The sequence below is a fragment of the Furipterus horrens genome, unplaced genomic scaffold, assembly GCF_987537825.1.
Source record: "Furipterus horrens unplaced genomic scaffold, mFurHor1.1.pri manual_scaffold_4, whole genome shotgun sequence".
NCBI classification, from domain to species: domain Eukaryota; kingdom Metazoa; phylum Chordata; class Mammalia; order Chiroptera; family Furipteridae; genus Furipterus; species Furipterus horrens.
In genome coordinates this window covers 73442863-73448013 of record NW_028327174.1, presented here as the reverse complement: position 1 = coordinate 73448013, position 5151 = coordinate 73442863, and the positions used below count along the sequence as shown (strand labels likewise).

Below are 5151 nucleotides of genomic sequence, written 5' to 3'. Positions count from 1 at the left end.
TTGTTGTCTGAATTCAGTTCCTTGAGGTTGTAAGACTGAGGCCTCTGTTTCTGTGCAAGTCCTTAGCTGTGAGGGCTTCTCAACAGTCTTCATATGTGACCCCTTAGGTCTCAGAACCACCAACAGCACATCAAATCATTCTCACACTTGGAATTTTCTGACTTTTCCTTCTACTGCATCTTCCTCTCGGACAAAGTTCTCTGCTTTTAAGGATCATGTGATTAGATTGAGTCCACCCACGATAATCTCCCTATCTTAATATCTATCACCTTAATTGCCTCTGCAAAGCTCCTTTTGCAATGTAACGAAACATTGACAGGTTCCAGGGACTAGGACATCTTCAGGGGGCCACGACTCTGCCTGCCACAATACTCTATAACTAGAACCTTCATGCCAAGGAGAGGATAGAAGTACAGCACCAGTCTACTCTGTGCCCTGTTTAAGAGTAAACTCTGAAAGGCACAAGAGATTAGCACAGGTAAACTCATCATCATTCTGCTGTTCATTGGCTCTAATAGCAACTCCAGAAGACAATTTATTTGAGATGTTACTCCTCCAAAATTAGTCACAGTTGAGTATTTCATAATCAGCTCTGCTCCCTTGTTAAAGGGCAAGGCTTGTCAAAAGAGCAACGATGCTGTTTTTGCATAACCACATAAACTGCCTTCCTTGACAATGAAGGAGAACAACCTGAAGATCAATTTAAAATGGTCTCACAACATCATGTGGTGAACTGTATACCTACAGCGGTGGTTGTGTCTTCACATCTTGCTAATTCTCCAAAAATCTGGGACTTTTTCTTCCTGTTCTAAATCTTCTAGTGGCCTTGTCATTGCCAACTGCATTGTAATGAGAGCACTTGGGGTGAACGGTGATTATATTATGTTTTGAACCTGTCTCTTACTTATAAATATGTACATAAAGACTAAGATGGATGGATAGGTAGGGTCTGATGGATACTACAACCTGTCATGAGCAAGGGAGCATCCCAGAAAGAAGTCACTCACACACATTTGTGCCTTTCCACAATGCCAGGTTTATTAAGAGAGACCTCCCCAATAAGCCAATAGAGTCAGTCACACGCAAGTTACACACAGAGAAGGGGAACTTATGCCATAGAAGCAAGTAGCACGAGCTTCCAGCATGAAGTCCTGGTCACTGGCAGTGTCCACAGGTGGAGAGGCGGGCATCAATCTCAAGTCAGGGGGCTACAGTGATGACAAACATCCCAGCAGAGTGGAAGTCCAGCAGGGGTCCAAGTGTGTGACAGGTGGTACGGCCAGGCTTGAGCATTGGGTGGTAGGAGCTCTGGGTTCTTATAGTCCACAAGGGGCAGAGGTCTCACTCATACTGGTGTCCAGATGGAGTCCTTATCCAAGTGTCTGGACTTGTGGCTTTGGGCATTCCAGGACCCACCTAAGGGTGTTCCCATTACACTCTATTACCTCAGCTTTGACATAGCACTTGACATAACTATCATGGCTGAGAGGGACTCCATAATGGACTGTCAAAAGTGTCCAAAATCTGCTCTGCTCTTGCTCTATACACACACATACATACTTCTGTAAAAAAAAAAAAAAAAACAAACGCATGCTCTATAAATTCATTTTAAAATTTAATTTTTTAAAATATTGCATTAGAGATTTAAAAACAGTTGAGAAAACAAAGACACAAGAATTAAGCTAAGAAATGTTGAGAACTCCAAAGTTAATAAGGAGCATTTTATCCCAACATTTTTGTTAATTGTTATTTAACTAGGAGAGAAATACATGAATGAACAGATGAATAGAAAGGACACATAAAATTCACTGACACATTCCTGTCTGTGATGCAAATTTAAATTCTGTTCCCTAGGGAAATTTTCAGAATGCTGCCCCCATCCCTACCACTGAAAGAGAAGGCTTGGGGACTATTAGAACTGCCATGGAAGAAGCAAGTTTGGGAACTTTTAGGCTAACTTTACACAGCGAGGGGGAAGGGAGCCTCCTTCTGGTCAATTCAACAGAAAAGAATTTTGCTTTTTTTGCTGGAAGTTCTTTGCCTATTTTACAACTGAAATTGCAACCAGATTCTCTTAATGAAAAAGATTCTGCAGTATCAACACAAGAAGAGCAAAGAAAATATACTCTGAACTACCTCAGCAGAAATGTGCCCCAACATACACACACTTTAAAGTAAAGAAAATCCTGTACTGCTTCAATCACTAGATAATCATTTTATACAACAGTCAGATTCCAAGTAAAACACAGTCCACACATTAAATATGTTCTCAAATTATGGGTAGACTTATGCCAAATTCTATAAGCTAGATGACATTTCTTTATTAAAATATTCATTAATTCATTGTAGTCTAATTAGACTTTTAGTAGTCTAATGTAGACTTCTAATATAACTTTTAAAATACAGAACGCTTCACAAATTTGCATGTCATTCTTATGCAATGGCCATGTTAATCTTCAATGTATTATTCCAATTTTAGTATATGTGCTGCTAAAGCGAGCACTGAACTTCTGATAATTATAACAACAAATGTACTCTAGAAGCATAAATCCTGATTTATATATTTTAATTTATAAATACATCAATTTGATTAATGAAGTCACTTTTCTGTCCAATCATGTTTCATTATATCTATAGCCAACTCCCTTAAATAAATTATGAGCTCATTCAGGAAAGATCCTGCCAAGATAGTATCTGGCACACAGTAGGCAGTCAATAAATATTGAAAATAATAAACATGTATTCTATCAAGTCATACATCACATAGATTTTCCACGATGTGTAAACTCTTCAATTGAAATGTTAACAACAATCCAGTTTTAGCCCCTCATCCAACACACTGGAGATTCACTTCCCCTTTTGTTAATTGAAATGCATTCCAGACAGACACACTAACCAATGTTAATCAAGCTTACTATGAAAGGAAAACAGTGCTATGGCCAATGTACACTGAGACCATATAATAATGATTTTAGAGTATAGTATTCCTTGTTCCCTCAGTTTGTGCACATATTTAATTGCATGTCATAATGTAGAAATAACCATTTATCAAAAAGAACGAGGGTGGGTGGTGCATCCTTTCCTGTAATTGGGAGAGCTTTCTAAATTCTCATTCACAGATATTAAATGGAGTTTGCCTATATGAGGTGCTACACTAAGCACTGGGTATACAGAAGTGAAAAGAGGAGCAATTCCTGTCCTCAATAAACTTCTAATCTAGTAGACAGAAGTTTAAACTCATATGTGCAACAAAGTATTATCAGTGCTGAGATAGAAAATGAAAACAAATGATCAAATTATCAGTTGAGAGTTAGGTCTAGAGGAGAAAGGCTGGAAAAAGTTCCCTCATTAGGCCTTGAGCACATGGTTCTCTGCATTAAAAGGCATCTGAATCTCTCCATCTTCCAGTGAGAACTGTAGGACATGTACAGGGAAATTAAAGACAAGAAACGAAGGCCCTGGAGCATCCCGAGAAAGACTCATAATCATAGCATTGTTTGCAATAGGCCATTCCTTAACCACTTGGCATAGACTTTCAGGTACCAGAACGTAACTTCTCACTGGGCTCCACATATGAGCACACCTATACACACATGATATAATGCCTTACACTGTAGATATTTTTTTCACTTTGGTTTTCAATCAGAAATCTCAGAAATAATCAAGGGCTTGGGACTCTGTGTCACCAAGACCAAAGCCCTCCTCTTTCCTACTCAGTTCTCCAAAGAAATTGTCTTCTATAAATAATATTACGAAGATATGTTCCAAAATCTCAAATTATCTAAGTTCAAGAGACCATGAGCTCTCTCTCTCTCTCTCTCTCTCTCTCTCTCTCTCTCTCTCTCTCTCAGCATTGCCTCCTTGAAGGCTACACCCAGTCAGCTCTGACCATTACCAGATGGGCATGTTACCCACAGCAAGAATCATGTCTTACTTGTGTCTTGGGATCTTCCACAGCTCCTGCCATAGTACTTCCCAGATAGTTCATCGCATGACTGATAATAATCAGGACGATATGTACAACAAACAGAGAAACCCTCCAAAGATGACCAGAATGGTGAAAATCCCAATATTTTGTCCTTTGTTAGAAGTTCTATGAAAAATCTGGTTGGTGGACAAGATGGCCTATTAAATGTTATATATACTTTATATTCCTATTCTTCTTCATAGTAGCTGAAGTAGTAGAGGGTTGACTAACTTGTATGTTCTCTATTTGTGTTCCCAGGAATAAGTACAGAGACTCCTGTTGGTGCCAAATAAGGCATTTGCTCTGCTTAACATGAATCACCATATGGAGTAGGTTCTACCTGAGGTGTATCTGGATGGAGTCCAAGTTATTGTGAGACCTTATGTCTGATTTGTCCAGGGTTCTGATTTACCAAGTAATACCTCGAAGTGCTGTCATAAATACCAGGTCTGGTAGCAGAACGAGGCACAAGAGCCCCAACTTGTGTTCACTAAACAGAGGGAAGCCTTGATCTTAATGGGAGGTCACAATTCTGTTGTTTATACCCACTTCTGGGTCCATAAAACTAATATTCATTGTAAGAGTTATTTATTGGAATAATTAAAGGACAAAGAGTTTATTTGCTTTAAGAAAAGCAAAAACAAGCCCAGTAATTTATGACAAGTTTTATCTGACTGCTGGGGCGGTGGTTTAATTTTGCATATGTTCTCATAAATGTAACTGGCAGTGTTTTATGTGAGGATCATTTTGTAAACTAAATGTGCTGGCAGAGGAAAATCAGTTTGCAGCACCCAAGCATTAGGGAAATTGGCAGCCATGGAAAGCACCTGTAATGATAACCATCAGAAAAGGATTCCCCTTGCTCAAACACTCTCTTCTCAAGTGGTTAGTTCTCTATCCACCTGGACCTTCTGGTAAATTTCATTATCAAGAAGAAGGTGGAAGTAACAACAGCACTTATCCCAGTGCTATTTTGTTGAAGAAAAATATCATCTGACTCAATAAGCAGCCTTTCACATTTCATGCACTCCCCAACAACAGCCAATTAAGGAAGAACAAATTACATAGACAAATTCCTGGGGGTGTGCACATGGGTTCACATACCTCGTTTTCAAGTAGCCAAGACCTACACAATAAAGAGTGTTTATGGGAAATTTAGAGCCCTGTGTGTTTACCCACCCACC

General features: G+C 39.1%; 1 non-coding gene across 1 annotated transcript; it reads right to left on the bottom strand.

Annotated features, from left to right (window-relative positions):
* Positions 1-2396: 2396 nt before the first annotated feature.
* On the bottom strand, positions 2397-2503 carry LOC150012217 (U6 spliceosomal RNA). The gene has a single exon (XR_016510906.1). It is a non-coding gene; the product is annotated as a U6 spliceosomal RNA (small nuclear RNA).
* Positions 2504-5151: the final 2648 nt, after the last annotated feature.